Source organism: Erpetoichthys calabaricus, chromosome 11 (assembly GCF_900747795.2).
Source record: "Erpetoichthys calabaricus chromosome 11, fErpCal1.3, whole genome shotgun sequence".
Classification (NCBI taxonomy): domain Eukaryota; kingdom Metazoa; phylum Chordata; class Cladistia; order Polypteriformes; family Polypteridae; genus Erpetoichthys; species Erpetoichthys calabaricus.
Window position 1 is genome coordinate 54,907,384 of NC_041404.2, and position 27,655 is coordinate 54,935,038.

A 27,655-nucleotide genomic window follows, 5' to 3' on the forward strand; every position below is an offset into this window, starting at 1 on the left:
TTAGTGTCTATCTATGTAATTTTGTTATCCTGCTGACTATGCTAAAATTAATATCTATCTATCTATCTATCTATCTATCTATCTATCTATCTATCTATCTAAATTATGTTATCCTGCCAACTATGCTAAAATTAGTATCTATCTATCTATCTAATTATGTTATCCTGCTGACTATGCTAAAATTAATGTCTATCTATCTATGTAATTTTGTTATCCTGCCAACTATGCTAAAATTAGTGTCTATCTATCTATCTATCTATCTATCTATCTATCTATCTAATTTTGTGATCCTGCCAACTGGGCTAAAATTAGTATCTATCTATCTATCTATCTATCTATCAGTCCGTTTATAGTGCCAACTATAATAGCGAGGAGAATGTAAATAGTAAGGTGGAAAGATTTAATACTAAAGTGAGGGCTGCTGTTGACTTAGTTGCACCTGAAAAGACAGTTAAAATATCTTCTAGCATTGTTATACCATGGAAGACCCAAAGAGTGTCTGATTTAAAGAGAACATGCCGTAGAGCTGAGCGTAAATGGAGGAAAACTAAACTAACTATTGACTATGAAATATTAAAAGTTAAAATAACAGAATACAATAACACAGTCCGTCTTCAGAGGCGCTGCTATTTCTCTAAGATTATAAATAACAATGCTAGTAATCCCAGAGTCTTATTTTCGACGATTGATCGTCTGTTAAACCCAGGTAACTCAAAGGAATGCCTCCTAAGTACTTCTAGTAAAACCTGTGAGGCTATCGCTGTATTTTTCAATCAAAAAATTAATGATATTAGAAATAACATAGTACATCTCCCCAACACTAAGGATCCTCCTAAACCCCAGTACCCCATAATAAACAAATTAAAGTCTTTCACTAGGATAGATTTACCTGATTTACATAAAATAATTTCTCAAATGAACCCTCCACCTGTGCCCTTGACCCAATACCAACAAATTTTTTCAAAGAAGTATCGGGTGTGCTTATTGATAATGTTCTTGACATAGTAAATTCGTCATTAGATACGGGGGTCTTCCCAGACTGTCTTAAGACTGCGGTAGTTAAACCCCTACTTAAGAAAAATAATCTTGATCCCTCTGCTCTTGAAAATTATAGACCCATCTCTAACCTGCCTTTCTTAAGTAAAATTCTAGAGAAGGCAGTCATTATACAGTTAAATGAGCACCTCAATAAACATGCTATTCTTGATAAATTTCAGTCAGGTTTTAGAACAAATCACAGCACAGAAACTGCACTCGTTAAAGTAGTAAATGACTTGCGGGTAAATGCAGACAGAGGCCATTTATCTGTTCTCATCCTCTTAGATCTGAGTGCCTCATTTGACACCATTGATCATAATATTCTTAAGAATCGCCTTAGTCAATGTGTGGGCCTCTCTGGCAGTGTCTTAAATTGGTTTGAATCCTACCTGGCAGGGAGAAAATTCTTTGTTAGTTGTGGTAATTATAACTCAAAGACACATGATATTCTATATGGTGTTCCACAAGGCTCTATCCTGAGTCCACTGCTCTTCTCAATCTACATGCTTCCATTAGGTCAGATTATCTCAGGGCACAACGTGAGCTACCACAGCTATGCTGATGACACACAGCTGTATTTATCAATAGCACCTGATGACCCCAAATCTCTTGATTCGCTAACACAATGTCTAACTTGTATCTCAGAATGGATGAATAGTAACTTTCTCAAATTAAATAAAGAAAAAACTGAAATCTTAGTGATTGGCAATAATGGATACAATGAGGCTATTAGAAATAAACTGGATGCATTAGGATTAAAACTCAAATTGGAGGTAAAAAGCTTAGGGGTAACCATTGATTGTAATCTGAATTTTAAATCGCATATTAATCAGATCACTAGGACAGCATTTTTTCACTTAAGAAACATAGCAAAAGTTAGACCTCTTATATCATCGAAAGATGCAGAGAAATTAGTTCATGCGTTTGTTTTCAGTCGGCTAGATTACTGTAACGCACTCCTCTCAGGTCTACCCAAAAAAGACATCAATCGTTTGTAACGAGTGCAGAATGCAGCTGCTAGAATCCTTACCAGGAAAAGAAAATCCGAACACATTTCTCCAGTTTTGATGTCACTACACTGGTTACCTGTGTCATTCAGAATTGACTTTAAAATTCTGCTTATGGTTTATAAAGCTTTAAATAATCTCGCCCCGGCTTATATATCGGAATGTCTGACACCTTATATTCCAAATCGTAACCTCAGATCCTCAACTGAGTGTCTCCTTAGAATTCCAAGAGCAAAACTTAAAAGAAGTGGTGAGGCGGCCTTCTGCTGTTATGCACCTAAAATCTGGAATAGCCTGCCAGTAGGAATTCGCCAGGCTAATACAGTGGAGCACTTCAAAAAACTACTGAAAACACATTACTTTAACATGGCCTTCTCATAACTTCACTGTAATTTATTCCTGATACTCTGTATATCCAATTCATTATAATAACTATTCATTCAAAATCTGTACTAACCCCTACTCTCTCTTCTGTTTCCTTTTCCGGTGTCCTGTTGGTGGTGGTGTGCGCCACCACCATCTACCCAAAGCACCATGATGTTCCAACAATGATAGATGGATTAAAAGCCAGAAGTCTGTATGACCATCGGCATCAAGTGACTCAGTGAGAACCCGAACTACAAAGAGGACTATTTCATTTATGTCTATCTATCTATCTATCTATCTATCTATCTATCTATCTATCTATCTATCTATCTATCTATCTATCTATCTATCTATCTATCTACAGTTAGGTCCATAAATATTTGGACAGAGACAACTTTTTTCTAATTTTGGTTCTGTACATTACCACAATGAATTTTAAATGAAACAACTCAGATGCAGTTGATGTGCAGACTTTCAGCTTTAATTCAGTGGGGTGAACAAAACGATTGCATAAAAATGTGAGGCAACTAAAGCATTTTTTCAACACAATCCCTTCATTTCAGGGGCTCAAAAGTAATTGGACAAATTAAATAACTGGAAATCAAATGTTCATTTCTAATACTTGGTTGAAAACCCTTTGCTGGCAATGACAGCCTGAAGTCTTGAACTCATGGACATCACCAGATGTTGGGTTTCCTCCTTTTTAATGCTCTGCCAGGCCTTTACTGCAGCGGCTTTCAGTTGCTGTTTGTTTGTGGGCCTTTCTGTCTGAAGTTTAGTCTTCAACAAGTGAAATGCTTGCTCAGTTGGGTTAAGATCAGGTGACTGACTTGGCCATTCAAGAATTTTCCACTTCTTTGCTTTAATAAACTCCTGGGTTGCTTTGGCTATATGTTTTGGGTCATTGTCCATCTGTATCATGAAACGCCGCCCAATCAATTTGACTGCTGTATTTAGCTGGATTTGAGCAGACAGTATGTCTCTGAACACCTCAGAATTCATTCGGCTGCTTCTGTCCTGTGTCACATCATCAATAAACACGAGTGTCCCAGTGCCACTGGCAGCCATCACACTGCCTCCCTCCACCGTGTTTTACAGATGATGTGCTAAGCTTTGGATAATGAGCTGTTCCACGCTTTCTCCGTACTTTTTTCTTGCCATCATTCTGGTAGAGGTTGATCTTGGTTTCATCTGTGCAAAGAATGTTTTTCCAGAACTGTGCTGGCTTTTTTAGATATTCTTTAGCAAAGTCCAATCTAGCCTTTCTATTCTTGAGGCTTATGAGTGGCTTGCACCTTGCAGTGCATCCTCTGTATTTACTTTCATGCAGTCTTCTCTTTATGGTAGACTTGGATATCGATACGCCCGCCTACCCCCCGGAGAGTGTTGTTCACTTGGTTGGCTATTGTGAAGGGGTTTCTCTTCACCATGGAAATGATTCTGTGATCATCCGCCACTGTTGTCTTCCGTGGACGTCCAGGTCTTCTTGCGTTGCTGAGTTCGCTTGTGGTTGCTTTCTTTCTCAGGATGTACCAAACTGTAGATTTTGCCACTCGTAATATTGTAGCAATTTCTCGGATGGGTTTTTTCTGTTTTTGCAGCTTCTTTCACCTGCATGGAGAGCTCCTTTGACTGCATGTTGTCTGTTCACAGCAAAATCTTCCACATGCAAGCACCACACCTCAAATCAACTCCAGGCCTTTTATCTGTTTAATTGATAAGGACATAACGACGGACTTGACCACACCTGCCCATGAAATAGCCTTTGAGTCAATTGTCCAATTACTTTTGAGCCCCTGAAATGAAGGGATTGTGTTGAAAAAATGCTTTAGTTGCCTCACATTTTTATGCAATCGTTTTGTTCACCCCACTGAATTAAAGCTGAAAGTCTGCACTTCAACTGCATCTGAGTTGTTTCATTTAAAATTCATTGTGGTAATGTACAGAACCAAAATTAGAAAAAAGTTGTCTCTGTCCAAATATTTATGGACCTAACTCTATCTATCTATCTATCTATCTATCTATCTATCTATCTATCTATCTATCTATCTATCTATCTATCTATCTATCTATCTAATTTTGTGATCCTACCAATTATGCTAAAATTAGTATATATCTATCTAACTAGCTATGTAATTTTGTTATCCTGCCAACTATGCTAAAATTAATGTCTATCTGTATCCTGAGAAGTTCGATGTTCATGGGTCCCTGACTCAGACGTCCCTTCGCTGAAGGCCCACGCCACTCTTTGGCCCTGTCTGTGAGGCCCACAATTCGCCCATGTGCCGCAGGCCTCTTTACGGTCACAATAATGAATGTCAGGGTTCGTTTTCCTACATTACGACCAGCTTTATTAATCTTGCACGATATCCTCATGCTTATAGACTGACATGTCAGAGGTTGTCCAAATTAGCGGTGAAAAGGTGAACAAAAGTGAAGCTCCAAGCCGCAAAGGTTAAAGGCTTGAAGTTACTGGCGCTCATAAATGTTTCACAGGCGCTCTGCTGTAATTGTAATGCCTGCCATGTCCATCCAAGACATTTATCACTGGCGTAATCCGTGTAAAGCTCTTTCCTAGTAGCTGTTTCAATACACGGAAAGAGGGAATTTGATACAATTAAAGGTTAGTCTTTTTTTATTGAGCTAATGACAGAATCTCGACTACAGAGCTTGACTTTCAAGTTCCCAGGCTGTGAAAAGGATAAACGCTGCCAGAGTTTGAAATGCCAAAGGAAAAAATTGTGCTGGTGAGATGCTAGGCCCTCTAAGTCCCCTCTCAAACTTTCACAGAAATCCCAAAAAGCATCTTTGTCTCTGGAAAATCTTCTAATCACCTCACCATTAGATGGATCAACGCGCAAACTGCAAGAGTGAAAAAAACACTTTGATATCCTGGACAGCTTCGTAAATCCTGATGGGAAGGAAAAGGCGGCGGCAACAGCTGAGGTCATGAAATAAACATTTGACTGAGTGGGCTTTTTTTATGTACAAAGCAGAATAATTCAACCTTTTTCTGATCTGCATTTTCAAATTACAGTAATGAGAAAAAGTAAATGCACCCCATGGAAATTGTTGATTTTTTTCAACATATTTTCATTTTGTAGTCTTAACTGAAAGTAGGACCGCTTTGACCTTAATTTCCCATTTTCCCAGGAGTTATTGCCATGAAGTCTATTGTTACGTTGGCACTTATAATTAGAAGGATTAAAAGGAAAGATTAGACATAGCTTGCTCTCTTTCTCTACCCCTGCTAGTTCCTTACCCCCAATTTGCTTCCCCGCGTGAGGCTAAGCAACAGTTCACAAAGTCCCAGTCCTCTGACATACCTAGAGACAGAGCACGTCCTAAACAAAACAAGCGCCCCAGCAGTGGCGTATAAGAAATAAAATTGAGATATCTATGCCGGTCCCAAGTCTGGATAAATGAGGAGGGTTACATCAGGAAGGGCACCCGGTGTAAAATTTTGCCAAATCAATATGCAGACAGATGATCCACTGTGGCAACCCCTAACGGGAGCAACCAAAAGAAGAAGAAGACTGACAATACAGTCCAAATACTATAAGCATAAAATATAATCTTAAACAATCTTGAGATAGTGAACCCAGGGAATGATATTAAAAAGTAGTCTTGCATAAGCATAGTAAGCCCTAATGCAATAAACCAAGGGTATTATGTTAAACAGTCTCCTTTAAAAAAAAATAATAATGAATTAATTCATAAAAAAATGTACACATACATACATATACGCATATAATTGTAATGAAAACATAAACAAAAAGTATCTGAGAAGGGAGAAGGATGTAAAATTACGGTACCAGTATCACTGCAAGCAGATCAAAAGCCGGTAAGATCTTCTTTTCCATGCCATGACGGGATGCGACTCACGATCAAATTTCTAAAAAATTATCTGGATCAGTATTCTTAACTCTCTTTCTGCTTCCACCATAGAAGTAAAAATGTAGAGCTTTCCTTGAATGTCCACTTTCAGTTTGGCAGGATACAAGAGGCCGCATCCGATCTTGGCTTTCCGTAAGTGCTGTTGAATGTTGTAAAAAGCGTCATGTTTAGCAGCTGTTGAGGGTGAGAAATCAGGGAAGATACGAAAGTGGTTATTTTCAAATATAATCTCTTGTTTCTGTCTGAGAAGTAACATTACAGTAGAACCTATGGTCATGAACATTTCCAAACAAATCGGGTTATGATCAAAAAGTCTGCCAAAATTTTGCATCTGTTCACGACCACACGCTCTAGTGGCAAACAGAAACACTGGCGGCCAGTTTCCTTACGTGCGTTCGTACATACCAATGATTTCCCATTCTCCATTTCCCATTTTCTTTTGTTTGCCTATACAGGGCCAAACAAAGCAGCTGATGTTGCAAAAGGAGTTATGATGAGGCCTCAAGTGCTGGAAGAGGTGGAAAAACTGTTTCTAGTGTGATTGAACGAGAAGTAACTTTCAGGGGATAGCGTAAGCGAGGCGCTCATATGCGAGAAAGCCAGGAAGATTCATGGCAATTTGCTGAAAAAAAATCTTTCTTCGAGTGGCGAAGGTGAGGAATTTAAAGCCAGTAGTGGATGGTTTGAAAAGTTTCGTAAGAGAAGTGGCATTTAATTTTTCTCCCAGTGCTTAAAAATCATAAAAAAGTGTTTACAGCGAGAAGTTCGTAAGGGTCTAGTGCAAACTCTTACAATGTAGGTTTTCTCTCAATGTTTTTACATTTAGTTTACTACCAGCAGGAGTACCCGGCGTTGCCCGGGAATCTATAACTGGTGAATTTCCTAAATGAAAGAAGCAGAACATAGAAATAGAACAAACAGTTTTCTGATTGACATTTTATTGTAATAGGTAATATAAGTAATCATGCCAGAGCCTTTGGATACATTATATTTTTTGTTTTGCCTTGTGGGGCGAAAATGAACAAATTGTGAGGATTGCCCACTGTAGAACATGTAACGTAGAGTTGTCCGTGTGAAAAGCATGGATTTTCCAAATTGATGTCTTTAACTTGGAGTGAATGTCCTTCAGCCTTAGTAATTCACATAGCAAAATCCAAACGAATAGGAAATTCTAGCCTTTTGAAATCAAAGGGTAAATAATTTGGAATCAGCAGAATTCTTTGTATGAAAACATGTTGACGTCTTGCGCAAGGTTTGAGATGGCCTTGAAATAGACTTTTGTCTGGCCTCGGAAGTGGACTTTCTAATTCTAGAATTCTAGCGAAAAGCAGGACAATTATAATGTGTCACATGGTATTACGTACGGAATAAGCACCAGAGTGAGATGAATGTACGTTATTTACAATACGTCGGAAAGCGAACAAATAGCAGCAGTCAGTTAGAAAGACCAAAACTGAAATCTTACTGTGAGTCGGAGAGCGAGCAAATAGTACCACAATTATGGAAAGCCAGTCACGCGCACTGGGTCGTTCACGTTTTACCTCCATACGGCAGTTCCCCTTCACGCGATGAAAGCAGTCGGCTTTGTCATACTTGGACACTTCCTCAATGTCTTGGCAATTTAAAGAAACATCGGTAAAGAGGGATGCACAGAGACCGAACGTGCCGCTAGATGGCACCGCCTTTAACGTCTGTTGTAACGTGCGGCCATCTTGTTGATGATAAGTACGGGGACGTTTTGTGAATGTTGTGTGTGTCCTGCGCTTGACCAAGGACATTTTTCCCAACCAAACAAACCCCATGACCTCCTCCTGGTCACAAAGCAGCCCCATGGCCAGTTTGGTGGCGATCGGACGCCCGGTGCAGATTTGTATGGCGGACAAACAAACATAGGATCTGCTTTATATATTAGATTACACTGTGCATTCTATGGTATAATTAACTATTTTTGTGCTTAAAAAATATATATATTTACATACAGTTCAAACGGTCTGGAACGGATTAATTGTATTTACATACAATCTTATGGGGAAATTACGTTCGAGTCTTGACCAAATCGGGTCACATCCAGAGTTTCGGAACGAATTACAGTTGTGACCAGAGGTACCACTGTATTTGTAATATAAATTGTAATTTTTTGAAACGCATGATAAGAACCCTAGGTTTAGAGGTATGTGATCCCCCGTTTGCGGTAAGCTGCTATTATCTCAGATTTTTTTCAACATATTTCAACTGGCAAACAGTAGATCTGGGTGGTTCATTGGAAGCGTTGTTGCCTCACAGCAAGAAGGCCAGGGTTCACGTCCCAGGTCCTCCTTCCATGGTGTTTGCATGTTCTCCCCATGTCTGCATGAGTTTCCTCCCGCTGTCCAAAGACGTGCAGGTTAGGTGAAATGGCGATACTAAATTGGCCCTGGTGTATGTTTGGTGTGTGGGTGTTCACCCTGTGGTGGACTGGCGCCCTGTCCAGGGTTTGTTCCCACCTTGCACCCTATGCTACCCGGAATAGACTTCAGCCCCTGGCTCTGGCTTGGATTAAACTGGTTAGAAAATAACATGGGAAACAGTAGATGTTCATGCAAACAGGACCTGCAGATTAACTCTTTGAGGGCTGCATATTTTTTCCAAAAAACTCAATTTTCTGAAAAGAACACAAAGCAATGGTTTCACACATAAGTCAACATAAAACATCTGTTGCTATGTGCTGTGGCTGCTGTTGGCGCATGTTCGGCATCTCTGGCGGCAGCGGCTGCGTGGGGGCACCTCGTTGGTCAGCTGGAATGCACGGTGGGCTGCAGGCCTTCATACAGCAGGTGGGTGGCTGTCGCAGTATGACGCAATATGTTATGTACCTCTTGTCATCATAAGTGGTGGCCCTCCCAGGCAAACGCTGCTGTAGGCGCATCTGCTACACGAAAGTGTTCAGCACCACGATCAGCTGGGGGCCGATCAGATGATGCTGGTACCTCACTTTCATTTTTGATATCCATCTCCAGATCACTTGCATCAAACTCGGAGTCCGAAAAGGTCAGAGTCCTATTCAACGAAATTACGTAAAACCTCCATGGAGTATTTTGCTTTGCACATTCGCTTTGGTCTCTCGCCAGATGTTGGTGTGTACGTAGGGAATCAGGGTTAAATCGACAAAGCTGTGTAACTTTCTTTCTAGCAAAGAGAGTCGAACTAAAACGTAAGGGTGAGTTTGTCGCAGTTTACAGCTGACTACCGTCCTCTACTCCTGAATTTTGACAAAAGTCGACATCAGCCCTGAAAGAGTTAAGATCATCTTCCTCTTCATCTTTTCCCACTTCTGTATGTGGCCGATGTGCTTGATGAACCTTCTCCATTCAGTTCGGTCCTGCACCTCCTCTTCAGTCAGGCCTTTTTCCTTCAGAACTTCTTTTACTTTAACTATCCATATCCGCTTTGGCGTGAACTTTCAGCAAACCATTCATCGAGATGCCATTGTCACGTGCAGCGACAAAGCACATTTCCATTTGAATGGTTGCGTAAATAATCAAAACTTTAGCTACTGGACTGAAACCAACCCTTGTGAACTTCATCAGAGAACCCCGCATAGTGAGCCTGTTACAGTTTGGTGTGCCGTTGCAGAATTTGACATTGTAGGCCCTTACTTTTTTGAGGAGGTGGGGAGCAACGGTCACCGTCACTTCAGAACGTTACATTGAAATGCCAGAGAACTGAAAGAAATGGATGTGGTGAATGCCTGGTGTCAACAGGATGGAGTGACAGCTCATATGGCATGGAGATCCATGCAAGTTTTGCGGGAGATGTTTCCAGGGAAGCTGATCTCCCTGTATGGCGATGTCAGGTGGCCATCACGTTCACCTGATCTCGCTCTGTGCGATTTCTTCTTCTCAAGTCGAAGGTCTACACACACCGACCTCAAAACCTTGAAGTCCTCAAGTACGCTATTCACCACAAAATCCCTTTGAAATGGCTGAACAAATCAGCAATCGTCTCAAAGAGTGTATCGCTAATGATGGCCACCACCTTGAAGACATCGTTTTTAAAACACAGTGAAAAAAATCTATTTGGTATACCCTTTCTTGTGTCATAATGAAAGGTATTTTATCTTGTAGCGTTTTTGTAGAATAAACGTTTGAAATGCGGTACTTCTTTTTGGCTCACTGTGTACTTTGATTATCCCAGAAGGGAAATTATCATCATACATGGCCTTTGAAGGTCAGAGTACAGGATCAGCCATTGTACAACAGCCCCTTGAGCAAATTCTCAGATTAAGAGCCTTGCTCAAGAGCCTAACAGAGTAAGAACTCTTCTAGCAGTCATGGGGTTTGAGCCAGCAAACCTTCCAGATACCAGCGCAGATCCTTACCCGCAGAGCCACCACTCCAAATTGAATACTTGAATAAAAACATAAGGAAAATTCACCTTCTGCGTCGTTAATTCAAGAATAGGTATCAATGGATGTAATGGTCTACTGGGGATCAATCAAGTCCACCCTTGGTCATAGAAGCTGGTATTGACCCCCTTTGGCAGTAACGACTTCTTGTAGGCGCTTCACACAAATGTCTACCAGTCTCTGACATTGTTTTGTTGTGTTAAGGTCCAACAGTGATCCCCCTATAAAGGGTGGTTCCCTTTATAGACTTTATTATGTAGGCCTTGTGACGCGTGAGTCGGTCTCTTCCACCCCAAAGACGAGGCTGAGCCTCGTACTTTAGCAAAACTGGGAACCGGAACAACAAAGTTATATATTGTAGCGGGATCTACGATTCTACTATACACGCAGAGACAGCAACTAGGTAGAGCCGGGGACAGGTCAGTGGCCAAGTTATAATGCTCCCTGCGTCACCCATCAGGCAACTGGAACTTTGTGTATGGTAGCATTCATCTTGTAGTTGTTTCTGTGGTGCTGCGAATTTGAGGTCAAGTAACCCTCAACAGACACGGCAATCTGTGTGTTGTCCCGTTAGGGAGGGTCTCAAAAGAGTTCAGAAGTCTCATAACCTTAACAGATCTCCTACTTGTACCACACTATCAGGTACTTTAGTTCAGCACTTCCCTCTTATAATCTTCATTTTAAATCTGTAAGATAATTAGACAGCAGCGAAATAGGCATAAAAATGTTACATCTCTATATATATAAAATCCAACATCAGTTTGTCTGTATGTCTGTCCGCTTTTTACGAGAAATTAGATTGTTTCGTTTTTCTAAAATTTCGGTTGATTTTGCGACTTCTCTCATTGCACTAAGTATCATAGTTTGCTTGCAGTACCGACTTATTTGCGCGAATCCGAGAGACACGCAGTGGGCCAAAGGGAGGGGGCAGGGCCTTGTCACTCACGCGTCTGCCTCGGGGCATACATTCGCTTACCTAGTGAGCGCGAGAACTACTTAATGGATTTAGATCAGGTTTTTTTCTAAAATTTTCGGTTGATTTTGCGACTTCTCTCATTGCGCTAAGTATCATAGTTCACTTGCAGGAGCGATTTATTCGCGGAAATACGAGAGACAGGCTGTGGGCCGAGGGGAGGGAGAAGCGTCACGTCAGGACTGGGGAAGGGGGGCGGGGCCTCCTAACTCATGCGCCTGCGTTGAGGCGTACATCCGCATAGCTATCGACGAGAAAACTACTTAACGGACTTAGATCGTTTTTTTTTTCTAAAATTTCGGTTGATTTTGCAACTTCTGTCATTGCACTAAGTATCTTTGGTCACTTGTAGGAGCGATTTATTTGCACGAATAAGAGAGACAGGCTGTGGGCCGAGGGGAGGAGGAAGCATCATATCAGGACTGGGGAGGGGGGGTGTGCCTCCTCACTCACACACCTGCCTCAAAGGGGTACATCTGCTTAGCTAGCAAACGAGAAAACTACTTAACGGATTTAGATTGTGATTTTTTCTAAAATTTCGGTTGATTTTGCGACTTCTCTCACTGCGCTAACTACCATTATTCGCTTGCAGTACCGATTTATTTCCGCAAATCCGAGAGACACGCAGTGGACCAAGGGGAGGGGGCAGGGCCTCCTCACTCACGCGTCTGCCTCAGGGCATACTTTCGTTTAGCTAGTGAACGAGAGAACTACTTAACGGATTTAGATCAGGTTTTTTTTCTAAGATTTAGGTTGATTTTGTGACATCTGCCATTGCGCTAAGTATCACAGTTCATTTGCAGGAGTGATTTATTCGCACAAATACGAGATATAGGCTGCGGGCCGAGGGGAGGGGAAAGCATCACATCAGGATTGGGGAGGGGGGGGGGCAGGGCCTCATCACTCACGCGCCTGCGTCGAGGCGTACATCCGCTTAGCTAGCAAACGAGAAAACTACTTGACGGATTTCGATTCTGATTTTTTCTAAAATTTCGGTTGATTTTATGACTTCTCTCATTGCGCTAAGTATCATAGTTTGCTTGCAGTACCGATTTATTTGCGCAAATCCGAGAGACACGCAGTGGGCCAAGGGGAGGGGGCGGGGCCTCCTCACTCACGAGTCTGCCTCGGGGCATACATTTGCTTAGCTAGTGAACGAGAAAACTACTTAACGGGTTTAGATTGTGATTTTTTTCTAAAATTTTGGTTGATTTTATGACTTCTCTCATTGCGCTAAGTATCATAGTTTGCTTGTAGGAGCGATTTATTCGCTCAAATATGAGAAAGAGATTGCAGGCCAAGGGGAGGGGGAAGAGTCACGTCAGGATTGGGCCCTCTTCACTCACGCGCCATCCTCCGTTCAAATCGGTCTACGTCTGGCCACGTTTTGAAGGGTACCTTACCTCCACTTAACTAGCGATACCTGTTTGTTTACTGATATTTAGAGTTTGTCCTGTTTCACTACTACGCTGGTGGAGCCACGGAGGTCAGCTAGTACAGGGTGTCCCACTTGGGAGTACAACTTTAAAAATGCGAATTACTCACGAACGCGTGAACATAAAGGTGAGCTGTAAGAACTGAACATACCTGTATTTAGTGGAAAACAAGTCCACATTACAAAAGGTGCTGAAAATGTCCTCCCCCAACGTCCGCGCACAAGGAAACGCGACGCTCCATATTTGAGAATGTCCTCTGCAACATGTCACTGTCGATGGAAACAATTTCACGCTCGATGTTTGCTTTCAGTTGTTCGATGGTCCTGGGTTTGCTTGCATAAACCTTGCCCGTTAAATATCCCCATAGAAAAAAATCTGGGGGAGTTAAATCGGGCGATCGAGGTGGCAACAAACCTTTCGAGATCACCCTGTCTCCAAAAAACAATCGGATCTCTTCCGTACTGGCATGAGAGGTATGGCACGTTGCCCCGTCCTGTTGCCCCATAGCGGCGACCGCTATAGTGCCCACCTCTTTATGACACAGAATCAATTCTTCATTAAATAAGGAATATTTTGAACCTTGTTGCATGATGATACATGCACGCGTTGCAGAGTAATTCGCATTTTTAAAGTTGTACTCCTGAGTGGGACACTCTATATTATATAATACCAGTACTAAGACTTTTTCTATGGTGACTATAACTCTTTTAGGGGACTATAACTCTTTTTGGGCGGCACGGTGGCACAGTGGGTAGCGCTGCTGCCTCGCAGTTGGGTGACCTGGGGACCTGGGGACCTGTTCGCTTCCCGGGTCCTCCCTGCGTGGAGTTTGCATGTTCTCCCCGTGTCTGCGTGGGTTTCCTCCGGGTGCTCCGGTTTCCTCCCACAGTCCAAAGACATGCAGGTTAGGTGGATTGGCGATTCTAAATTGGCCCTAGTGTGTGCTTGGTGTGTGGGTGTGTTTGTGTGTCCTGCGGTGGGTTGGCACCCTGCCCGGGACTGGTTCCTGCCTTGTGCCCTGTGTTGGCTGGAATTGGATCCAGCAGACCCCCGTGACCCTGTGTTCGGATTCAGCGGGTTGGAAAATGGATGGATGGATGGATAACTCTTTTTACTTTGCACGTAATCTCAGTAATGCATATGTAATCATGAAAAAATTCCACCACCGTTTTCGACCTCCCTAAGTGCGAAAATTTCATTTTCATATAAAGTTTGATTATAAATAGAGATAAGTGATTGTGTATTGATATTATCAATTATTTGTGATGAAGAGCAAAGAGATATGATATTTGAGAAATATTGCCCAACTGCAAGTGGTTCTGATGACCTTTTTCGCTTATTTCAGTGTACGAGACAGTCGAGGGGAGCACAGCACTCCCGATTTTATTTACAACCAGAGAAATAGAAAAACAAGTGGAGAAGCAAAGACGGAAGTTAAAATGGAAAATAATAAAGGAAAAGTAAAGAATAGCAGGATCGAGGAGTGGCAGGGCCGGTGCCGATTTGAAGATGAGGTAAGCGGTTGAGAAAGTGGCCCTGAAAAGAAGGGCAGAGGTCACTTCTGCTGGTGTGTACTTGGAGACGGGTGTGATCTAGTGTTCGGACGGGGTCTCGCAGAAGATGGCGGGAGGGGGCTCATAGTCTAGATTGCTGCTGAATCTCCAGCCAATTATAATGGATGACTGGGTCTGTCGATGGGCACCTCTGCTGTCAGTTTCTTATGTTCTTATGATTCAATATCTGAAATGCCATCTGATCTCTTCTTCTTCTTCTTCTTCTTTTCTTGGAATTTACAAGACATTCAGCTGCCGCTATCACTGTGATTGCATCCTTCCATCGTATCCTATTTTTTTTGCTTCTGTTTCCACGTTTCCTTTCTGTTTCTTTTTTTTAATCGACATTGAGCTAGTGCTCCATAAAATGAAAGATTTCACACTACTGAGTGACGGATCCCTAACTCGCCGCGATGTAGTAATATGTTTCATGTTCTCAGAAGCTTCTCGATGGGGTAAATATTAATTTACCTTTCATTGCTTTTGATAAAGGAGAACAAATGTGCTGCACAAGTGCCGGCCGTGTGGGCGCACATCCTATGAAGAATGTTGGCATACACAGTTTGAGGCCCGCCTGACAACTTCACAAAAGCAAAATCATCAGCATGTAATCTGAAATGCGTGTAAGGGAATAATTGAGATTTCGACGTTTCCTTTCATTGTTTATCAAACAATACTGGAACTTCTACTGAATGCCTACACTATGTTTGTTGGTAAATTTGTGTCGACTGTGCAGAACAATTCAAGTTTTGTAGCGCAATTGCCACCAATATTTCATTAGGAAAAGTTGGACACTTTTTCTTTTCTTTCCCCCTCATCCTCTGTGTTTCCAACGTTATTCGTCACCCCTTGTGATGCTCTCAGACGAACCATCAGTGATGTTCCACTGGGGTCGCAGGGTGTTTTGGGGCTTACAATATCAGGCCCATGTCCTGGTGACCCAGCTGAGGCTGACCAGACCCCAGTATGTGGCTGAGTAGCAAGCCATGGGTCATTTTCTCTTTATCCAGAGCCATCGTGAGGCCCGTTCAGCAGCCTCTGATGTTGCCTACGGGGGCTTTTGTACGGCGGGCTCTTGTGATGACCAGGGGCCTCATGTATAAACGGTGCGTACGCACAGAAATGTTGCGTACGAACCTTTCCACGCTCAAATCGCGATGTATAAAACCTAAACTTGGCGTAAAGCCACGCACATTTCCACGGTAACTCATTCCTTTGCGTACGCAATTTATCCGCCCGGTTTTGCAGACTGGCGGCACCCAGCGTCAAAGCAGTGCTGCTGTTCCTGTGTGATCACTCTTTCTTTCTTAGACCCACATTCCTGGCGCGGCTTTATAAATACACTGAAATTAACTGCATATTGTTTATTAGTGTAATGCATCTGATTGTAATTAACCTGTAGCAATATAATGGTCCAGGGAATAGCCATAGTATTCCAAATACCATAACTGCTTTAGCGTTGTAACTCTCACTGCATCTTCTTTCAGCTGCTCCTGTTAGGTGTTGCCACAGCAGATCATCTTTTTCCATATTACTCTCACTGCACCACTCGGAGTATTTATATCACTGTATCTGAGTGGGAAATCACAGCAGCAGCTGATTGGAAAGAGAATTATCGGTACACAGCATGAAGCAGATGCTGCCTGAGCCACAGCAAACGCTTTAGTCCCTGTACGGACTTCGCGGTTTAGAAACAGTTTAATCCCAAGAACTCTAAACGCACTAAATCAGTACATCAAGTGGTCCCTGTAGAAATGTTTGGACTTATAACTACAATTACCCCACTGTAAACTTGCACTACAGTTATAATATTGTACAACCTGCGCCACTTTATAAAGCGCGTATTTACATGTGATGACGGTATTCATTTCTAAGACGAAATGCAGCAAAACATGTTGATTATATTATACAGATAAAACTTTAACTTCATTTAAATAATCTGTATTGTTAATAATTAAACATGTGAGGACACGGTGCCGCAGCGCTAGCTAGTTCAGTAATTGTTCCTGCCTTGCGCTGTATTATTGCTGGTGCTGACGCGACACTGGAAAGATAGACGGATATAATAATTAAACACGTACTACTAAGATATTTCAATGTTCCTTAAAAGTTTTGAAGAATCGAAGTTCTAAGCTTACAGATGGCTTCACGTCTATTACATAGCTTATTGTGTGGCGATTGAGTTTTTGGAGAAAGAAAAGTAAGGACAGGAATTGGAGGTTAGTATGTTTGAAAGAGACAGTACTTCTGTGATAAATTATTTCATTGAAGGTTGCGCATGGCGCAGCAAGCCTCTTGCGTGAGACATGAACAAGCACTGCGCCACCGTGTTCCCATGTTTAATAACATGCTTTCATTCCTATCATCATGAAAAAGATATCACGTATACATCTCGTATTTTAATTATTCAGAGAGCTGTAAAATCAAGAATGTAATGGATTATGTGTCCTGTCGGAGAAAGAGAAAGCCCGTTTAAAAAGCAGGTAGTGATTCATACACATAGAGCACATAGAAGATCAAATACAGAACAAAGCATTTAACATGCCACTTTAGTTACAATGGGATTTGAGAAACTAGTAAATTAAACGATTTTAAGATGAAGTTCATGATGTTCTACTTTAATGGTAAAATAAACTACGTGATTAAAGTGGAAATTTCGAGATTAAAGTTGACATTTCGTGCTTTTTTCCCCACTGTGTGCCTTTTTTTTGTCTGTACCCTAATAAGCTTTCATATGACACTCAGACGGTGGGCTACGACTCGCTTTTTCACGGCGACTTTGATATGTGATTTCTTTTTTATTTCGGGCACTGTGCGACTTTGTGAAGTTGAGCCTTCGAGTTTCTCCGACACTCTGTCACTCGATCAACTTCCTTTTGTTGATTATACCACTGTTTAAACCAACAAATAGTACGTTTTTCCTTTGCCTCCACTTGGTATTCGCTGAAATTCTTATATTTTCTCCCGTGCTTTTCCCATTGTCTTTTCACAGAAGGCTATTTATATTGATTTGCATATTCAAAGAGGCGTAATTCTGGGAGGAGTTGGGGCGGGACAGAAGGCGCGTGCACGTGCGTTACTTTTCACGCAAATCGGGATTTATGTAGTGGAAGAACGTGAAAGTATGCGTGCGCACAGATTCCTGCATCTGGATTTTTCTGTGCGTACGCACAATCCCGCTTTTGTGCTTACGCCATGTTATAGTGTGAGTTCTACGCACGGCGTTATACATGAGGCCCCAGATGACTGATGGATTGGCAGAGAGATTGGCTGGTGAATCCCCTGCTGCCTACCTTAAAGGGCAAAGAGTCTGCATTTCACCACATTCTGTGACAGTCATCAGCTAAGGGGCTGGCATTTGTCCCTCTTCCTCTCATGCACCCCCTCAAACCTGTCTTCTCAGAGGACAGTTAGTTCCAATAACTGTCTAGCTGACTTTGACAGCAGTAGTATGTCAGGCCTTAAGAAGACTGTGACTATGCGAACTGGGAATTTGATCTACCAGGCGGTAGCTGCACTGGGGAGATCAGCTGGAGCTTGAATTTGGGCTTTGAGGCCTCACCCCTGCAGCCACATCTCTTGTTGCTTGGAAATTCTTATGTAAGGAGAGATAGCTGTTGTGATATATAGCACACCTGAGCCATGAAGAAGTTTTGTGTAACCAGCAGGCCCCCATTTAATCCCAGGGAAGTGAGAGAAAATGGTCATAATAAACACACGAGAGGGTGCTAAGGCCTGAAACCTGAGTGTCTGGGCTTGAATGTGTCCTGGATAAAAACCAAGATCCAGACCTTTAGTGACATCTTGGGAACGGCCATCAGCAGTGTGTCTGTCTATGGAGAGAGTGTCGACCTCGTCGAGAGGTTTACTTAACTCGGAAGTTACATTCATAACTGTGGTGACTCTTCCTATGAAGTCAGTAGACGAGTTGGGACAGCATGGTGGGGTTATGAGGTCACTGGAAAGGGCCGTGTGGCGCTCAAGGATGAAGGTCCAAGTCTTTAGAGTCCTGGTGCTTCCTGTTTTGTTATATGGTTGTGACTCATGGATGCTATCCAGTGACCTGAGATGAAGACTGGACTCCTTTGGTACTGTGTCTCTTTGGAGGGTCCTTGGGTACTATTGGTTTGACTTTGTGTTGCTCACGGAGTCCTGAATGAGGCACATGACCTGCATTGTGAAGGAGCGTCAGTTATGACAATACAGCCATGTGGAGCAATTAACCGAGGGTGATCCACATTGTTGAGGACCTGAGCGGCTGGACCAATGCCAAGGGGATGCCCACATAACACCTGGTTAAGGCAGACAGAGGGTCTTTTCTGGGGTGTGGGACTGGACCGCGTGTCTGACTGAGGGGTTGCCAACCGGGATCCCGAGCTGTTTTGTCATGTGGTGGGTGCAGTACAGTACAGACTCCCCAAACTGACCTGACCTGACCTGAGGGTGCTAAAACAAGTAAAGATTGAAGTGCTACTGAGTCGTCCTTCTCAGTCACAGTTAGTCAAGAAACTGACTCCCTCTTTCCAGTTTCCTTCTGGTTTTGAAGCGCTGATTCCTGGAAAGGGCATGTCTTGGCAATGTGTAAGCCACTTAACTTCCACAAGGGTGTCCCCTGAACTGCAGATGAGAACAGGAGATTGCGTTAGCAAGAGCACCCCCTCTTTGCTCGGAGTGGCATTACTTAACTGTATAGAACCTTGAGGAAATAATTCAAATGGTATCAGCCACTGCTTTCAAGATATGGTCATGGCGCCAATGATAGCGACCTTCTCCAAGGACTTTAGGGCAACTGCTAAGGATGCGCTCAATGGTCCCCTTCCCTTTGCACAAGCTGCAAGAGGGTGAAAGTGGGTGTCCCCCCCCAGATGTTTCCCATAATGTCCACTCAAAATTTCTCTGTAGGTCAATGAGATCCACTTGAAGGTGTTAAAGCATCTCTTGATTCCGCCTTCAAACCAATGAAGTCCATTCATTTTCAATCAAATGAGTTTCCTTAGCTTACTTAACTATAATTTTTCCCCCATAACAACGTGCAAAAAAAAGTTCCATTGTATTTCAACAGGAAATAAATGTGTAAGAGGAACATTTTAAATGCTTGATATGTTAAAGTAAATGTTAAAATGCTTTAAACACCATTCGGCCTAATCAACTGTGGAGAAAGCTCAAGTCCTTGCATCTCGATGCCCCCACAATCTCCTGGTTCACAAATTACCTGACAGAGAGACGGCATTTTGTGAGGCTGAGGGACTGTGTGTCATAAATGGTGGGGTGTAATAGTGAAGCCCCTCAGGTTCCTGTTTGCCCCTCTACACAACAGAATTGCCACTTAGAGAAATTTTCAGATGACTCCTCCATCATAGGCTGCATTAATAATGGAGATAAGTTGGAGTACAGGAAAGCTATGGAGGACTTTGTCTTGTGGTACAGGGACAACAACCTGCAACTCAACATCAGCAAGATAACAGAACTGGTGGTGAACTTCCAACTTGCCAAGAAGCCTCTGAGACCAGTCAAAATTTTAGAGGGAGGACATGGAAGTGTTGCAGAGTGACAAGTACCTGGGGGGTCCACATAAAGAACAAACTGGCATGTTCTGACAATACAGTGCTGCTGGACAAGAATGGCTACAGCAGATTAGACTTGCTAAGGAGATTCAAGTGTTTTGCTGGAAATGTTCTACCAGTTGTGAAATTAGCCTAATTGATTATTCTTTGATATTAATGATTAGAATTTAATAGTATTGTATGAACTTCTTTGTACATACGAGGTGAGACACAAAAATAACTGGACTGGGCTTGGGGAGTTCTTGGAAAACCATCTGTAGGTCGGCCAGACGTGAATCATAGTTGAGTGGAGGCTCTGAGGCTAGGGATCTGCATTGGCTTTTGGAAGGTTGCTGGTTTGAATCCCGTAAAATGCCAATAGGGACTCTGCTCTGTTGGGCCCTTGAGCAAGGCCCTTAATCTACAATTGCTGAGCGCTTTGAGTAGTGACAAAAGCGCTATATAAATGAAAAGAATTATTATTAATTATTAACTATATCCCCTCCTACACGCCCTCTCAAACCGCTGACCAGCTAACTATATCCTGTGAATATCCCTGTCAGTATTTGCACAGCAATCGCTACATGAGTTGCCCCAATAATGTCAGGTGAAAAAAGCAAACAGCAAGACAAGACAATGCTCCCGCGCATGATGCTTTTTCTATAAAGCAGTTTTTGACTGTCCTCAATCATCCTCCCTGTTCACCTGATATAGCTCCCTGTAATTTTTACTTGTTCCCAAAAATCAAAAGTGACCCGAAGGGAACACATTTTTCTTCAGTGCATAAAGTGAGGACAGAAACGGCAAGCCTGTTGAAGAGCCTCAAACAAGAAGATTTCCAGCACCATTTCAATCAATGGAAGATACAGTGCATCCAGAAAGTATTCACAGCGCATCACTTTTTCCACATTTTGTTATGTTACAGTCTTATTCCAAAATGGATTCAATTCATTTTTTTCCTCAGAATTCTACACACAACACCCCATAATGACAACGTGAAAAAAGTTTACTTGAGGTTTTTGCAAATTTATTAAAAATAAAAAAACTGAGAAAGCACATGTACATAAGTATTCACAGCCTTTGCCGTGAAGCTCAAAATTGAGCTCAGATGCATCCTGTTTCCCCTGATCATCCTTGAGATGTTTCTGCAGCTTCATTGGAGTCCACCTGTGGTAAATTCAGTTGACTGGACATGATTTGGAAAGGCACACACCTGTCTATATAAGGTCCCACAGTTGACAGTTCATGTCAGAGCACAAACTAAGCATGAAGTCAAAGGAATTGTCTGTAGACCTCCGAGACAGGATTGTCTCGAGGCACAAATCTGGGGAAGGTTACAGAAAAATTTCTGCTGCTTTGAAGGTCCCAATGAGCACAGTGGCCTCCATCATCCATAAGTGGAAGAAGTTCGAAACCACCAGGACTCTTCCTAGTGCTGGCTGGCCATCTAAACTGAGCGATCGGGGGAGAAGGGCCTTAGTCAGGGAGGTGACCAAGAACCCGATGGTCACTCTGTCAGAGCTCCACAGCTCCTCTGTGGAGAGAGGAGAACCTTCCAGAAGGACAACCATCTCTGGAGCAATCCACCTATCAGGCCTATATGATAGAGTGGCCAGACGGAAGCCACTCCTTAGTAAAAGGCACATGGCAGCCCGCCTGGAGTTTGCCAAAAGGCACCGGAAGGACTCTCAGACCATGAGAAAAAAAATTCTCTGGTCTGATGAGACAAAGATTGAACTCTTTGGTGTGAATGCCAGGCGTCACGTTTGGAGGAAACCAGGCACCGCTCATCACCAGACCAATACCATCCCTACAGTGAAGCATGGTGGTGGCAGCATCATACTGTGGGGATGTTTTTCAGTGGCAGGGACTGGGAGACTAGTCAGGATAAAGGGAAAGATGACTGCAGCAATGTACAGAGACATCCTGGATGAAAACCTGCTCCAGAGCGCTCCTGACCTCAGACTGGGGCGACGGTTCATCTTTCAGCAGGACAACGACCCTAAGCACACAGCCAAGATATCAAAGGAGTGGCTTCAGGACAACTCTGTGAATGTCCTTGAGTGGCCCAGCCAGAGCCCAGGCTTGGATCTGATTGAACATCTCTGGAGAGATCTTAAAATGGCTGTGCACCGACGCTTCCCATCCAACCTGATGGAGCTTGAGAGGTGCTGCAAAGAGGAATGGGCGAAACTGGCCAAGGATAGGTGTGCCAAGCTTGTGGCATCATATTCAACAAGACTTGAGGCTGGAATTGCTGCCAAAAGGGCATCGACAAAGTATTGAGAAAAGGCTGTGAATACTTATGGACATGGGATTTCTCAGTTTTTTTATTTTTAATAAATTTGCAAAAACCTCAAGTAAACTTCTTTCACGTTGTCATTATGGGGTGTTGTGTGTAGAATTCTGAGGAAAAAATGAATTTAATCCATTTTGGAATAAGGCTGTAACATCACAAAATGTGGAAAAAGTGATGCGCTGTGAATACTTTCTGGATGCACTGTACGTATGGAGTGGTGTAGAGATCAGGAGGGAGAGTATAGAGAAGGTGACAATGTTTAGAATGCTGTAATTCATCAATAAATATTTTTTGTACCAATCTGGTTATTTTTGTGTCTCACCTTGTACCTTAAATGGCTGGTTAGGGCACCGTAAGGTGCAGGGCCAGAGAAACAGAAGGGTGAGGAAGTGCAAAAAAGTACACCCACATCAAACAATCTAATGGGACAACTGACCGATCTTAACTCTTTTAGGGCTAATTATTTTGACTTCCTTTTGTCCCAGGGTTGAATATTTTTCCAAAAAACTCAAGTTTTCTAAAAAGTACAGAAAGCAAAGTTTTCACACATAAATGAAAATAAAATAATTATTTATGACAAATGTCACTTTTTTAAATGTTCCAGGAGCCCCTACAATAGACATATTCACATGCTTATTACATACTTTACAGGCTTCCACTGGGATCTCTCATTAGGAAACATCCTGATAATTTTCACTCGTATGCAGATGACACCCAGTTATAACTTTCTTTTAGGTCAAATGAAGTTTCTCCGATGTTGTCTCTAATTAGTTGTGTTAGTGAATTAAAGGAGTGGATGGATGAGAACTACTTGTCTTTAAATACAGATAAAACAGAGATGTTAAGTATTGGAGGGAATGACGCTGATCACAACAATATTCTGTCATCATTTAACTCAGTTGGAATCCCCATTAATTTTACTGAATCAGCCCGCAATCTAGGAGTAATCTTTCACTCTAGCATGTCATTTAAAGCGCATATTACAAAGTTGTCCAAACCATGTTTTTTTAATCTTAAAAATGTTGGGAAATTAAGGCGCTTTCTAAATAAACAGGATTCTGAGAAATTAATTCATGCATTTATTTCTAGTAGGATTGACTACTGCAATGTGGTGTTCACTGGATGTTCAAACTGTTCTTTATACAGCCTTCAGTTAATCCAAAATGCTGCTGCAAGAATTATTACAAGAACAAGAAAATACGAACACATAACTCCAGTTCTTAAATCCTTACACTGGCTCCCGGTTAAGTTTAGGGCAGATTTCAAAATCCTCCTTTTAACATATAAAGCATTAAATGGCCGAGGTCCGGTTTACTTGTCTGAACTTATCATGACTTACAAACTAGATCTCAAGATGCCGGTCTGCTTATGATTCCAAGGATTAATAAAATAACAGCGGGAGGTCGAGCTTTTAGTTACAGGGCCCCTAAACTGTGGAGTGGTCTGCCTGCTACTATAAGAGATGCCCCTTCGGTCTCAGCTTTTAAATCCCGGCTGAAGACTCACTACTTCAGTTTAGCACACCCTGACTAGAGCTGCTGATTAACTGTACAGACTGCATCTCTGTTGTTAGTCATTAGCACTAAAACATAAGTAACGTGATAGTTAGAATTCATTACTAACCCTCACCTATTCTGTTTCTCTTGTCGGTACTCAAATGTGGCACTTGGTGTCATGGCCCACCTGCCAAGTTGTTTTGCCTGCCTAAGGTAAAGTCATTTCTGATGGAGGATGGAAGGAATCATTGGGTAGAGGGGTCCTTTCATCGGATTGGCTGGCCCAGCACTGACTCAGCTGTGAAATGGCCAATAGGGTGAGGCAGCTTGATGACCGAGGTCTCCAGGACTCTAAACAAATCCAAATCCTATTATGTGATATCATCTACTGTTAAATTCTGCTCCGTACTTGTAATATTTAAATTTTTATGCTGTATTGAGGATTACTTGTGTTCTGTTTTGTGTATTGTATTGTATTGACCCCCTTCTTTGTGACACCCACTGCATGCCCAACCTGCCTGGAAAGGGGTCTCTTTTTGAACTGCCTTTCCCGAGGTTTCTTCCATTTTTTCCCTACTAGGGTTTTTTTAATGAGTTTTTCCTTATCTTCTTAGAGAGTCAGGACTGGGGGGATGTCAAGAGGCAGGGCCTGTTAAAGTCCATTGCGGCACTTCTTGTATGATTTTGGGCTATACAAAAATAAATTGTATTGTATTGTATTGTATACGTGTTTGTCCCATCACTCATAAGCTGAAAGGCACTTTTTCAAAAAACGGCTTGAAGTAGTCAAGCGGCTGCTAATCCGTTGTGTCCACCAGCAGGCCACATCGTTGGGTGAAATCCAGTTGCCAAACTTGTCTGCCACAGTTGGAGGTCTGTATAGTCCTCCCAAGGTTTGTTTCCTGCCTTGCACCCTGTGTTGGCTGAGATTGGCTCCAGCAGACCCCCGTGACCATGTAGTTAGGATATAGCGGATTGGATAATGGATGGATGGATGGAAAATACACACAGAGTATTTAGCTTTGTACATTTGCTCCACTCTCTCATCCCATTTGTCGATGCCATTCTAGACGTTGCTTACTCTATGCTACTCAGGCACATGCAAGGTTTCAATGTCAAGTCAACGAGTTTAACAGTCCTCCAAGCAAAGAGGGTCACCCCTCGGCCTCTGATATCCATTCTCAACCCCTTGTGTTGACAAAAGTCGACATCCGCCCTAAAAGAGTTAAACACCCACCATCTTCCCCCCATTGATCAGTTCCATTTTGGACTCAACACTTTATTCATTTGTGCTCAAAATTTGCCTTTGCGGCCTGGTTCAAGTATTCGGGTGTCTAGGATAGGATAGGATAGCTGTAGGAGTAGACGAGCCCAATAAACGTTCCCGGTACAAACCTCACAATTACATAGTTTGTCCGCTGTTTACCATGAAATAACAACGTGAAGCCGCGAGCTGGCCTTCCGATTTGTGGACAAGTGACGGGCCCCTCTGGCTCAGCTCAGTGGTCTCTTCTTACATGAGGCTTAATGCACGTCACGCGCTCAGCAGGTCGGCTTTTGGGTCTGTTCGTTTATATCAATGGTTAAAGTCCGCTTTATTATAAGTTATTCAAAGCCATGTTGTAGCTTTGAGGAATCCAAACCTTCAAAAGTAAAACTTCTTTCATTTCTTTTGGCTTCCAATCTCTCAGAGGTATTGGGATCACGAAGGATATTAAATCGTAGCAGAATTAAGCCTTTTTTTTATTACTCTTTCCAAATTGTCATTCTAGTTTCACAAATGTAATTTCCAAACCAGAACATTAATCTATATGAAGTACAGTTAATTAAAAATATTGCAAAAGTGTTTAGATAAAGCAAAGACTTCATATAAGGCAAGAATTAAAAAGATTATTTATTTTCAGCACGATGTAAAGACACTGTGTGCTTTTACTTTGGTTTCTTAACAAATGCATTTTAAGGTACATAAGAAACATAAGAAATTTCACAAACGAGTGGAGACCACTCAGCCCATAAAGCCCGTTTGTTTAGCTAATAGCTGAGTTCTCTCAAAATCTCCTTCAGATTCTTCTTAAAGGCTGTCAAGGTTTCTGCTTCAACTCCATGTCTCAGTAGTTTATTCCAAAGTCACGTAACTCTTTGTGTAAAGAAGAGTTTCCTGGCTTCTCTTTAAAATGCACGTCCCCTTAATCTCCACTAGGTGTCTTCAAGTACCTGATTCACCTTTAATCTGAAAGAATGTTGTTAAATCTACTTTATCAATGCCTTTGAGGAGTTTAAATACCAGGATGAGGTCCCAGCAGCCTCCTCTGCTCGAGACTTAACAGGTTTCATTTTTTGAGTCTCTCACAGTAGGATGTGTGCCTAAGTCCCATGATGCACCTGGCTGCTCTGTCTCTGAACAGCTTTCTTGTAGTGTGGTGACCAGAATTGTACACAATAACAGCTAAACCATCCCAATATCTCATCCAGATCCAGGGTCTACCTCCGTTATTGACGTCTACAGCTTTTTTTTTACCCTCTGTTTCTGAATGTTGACATCTGCCCTCTATCCCTTATTTTGACAAAGTCAATATCCGCCCTAAAAGAGTTAAGGAACAAATGTACAGAGAAAGGGGAAGTGGACCGAGTACTGATCCTTGAGGCGCTCCTGTAGAAAGGGTTTGTAGAGAAGACAATCGGTGCTAAGACCAGGAGACACAAAAGGTTTTGCCTGAGAGGCAGGACTTGAAGCAGTCCAAAGCAGAACCTCTACTGCCAAGTTTTTCAAGTGTAGAGATAACCAGGGGGTGGTTAACCGTATTGAAGGCTGATGAAAGGTCAAGGAGGGCAAGGACAGAGGGGAGAGAAGCAGCTCAAGCAGATCTAAGGGCTCGTTTATACTTTACGTTCAGAACACGTACGCGCCCACATCATGGCCGCCACGTGTTCCCAGCGTTCATGTCATGTGTCCTCTGAGCAGGTCCTCAGAAATTAACGGGACGCGTGCGCGAGTTGCAGTACCAGCAAAAAGTCGGTGGGGCGCAGTGTGCTAAAAGTTGGAATGTGACGTCAGAGTCTCTGGTTACTATCTACATGTGACAGAAAGCCGCTTTGCGGATCCTACGACATCGGTGTGCGCGCTTCGATGTTTGATGAAGGGTTCGAAGTGGTGAAGCAAAATGGCGACATACAGATGCATTCGTGGTGCTTTTATATTCAAGCGTTGCATTTTCCCGATCGTAATGACACGATACATTTTAAAAGTCTCACATATCGTCTTCTGTGCCGTCTTTTTTTCTAGGGCTTCCTCCAGTACTGACAGCAGCGGCAAACAGCAATAGATCGCCATACTGAACACATTAAATGTATGATATTCTAACTCTCTGCGCATTTAGAATCCTTAGATTTATACTTGATATCACTTTCATGATGAAGTATATATGTTACATTTTACAGATAAATTGGTAATTTTGTTTAAATAATAAATACTGTTAATAATTGTGAATTTCCCCTTGGGATTAATAAAGTATCTATCTATCTATCTATCTATCTATCTATCTATCTATCTATCTATCTATCTATCTATCTATCTATCTATCTATCTAATGACACACATGGGGTGACACGGTGGCAGAGCGTTAGCGCTGCTGTCTCACAGGGAGTCACGTCGCTGATATTTCC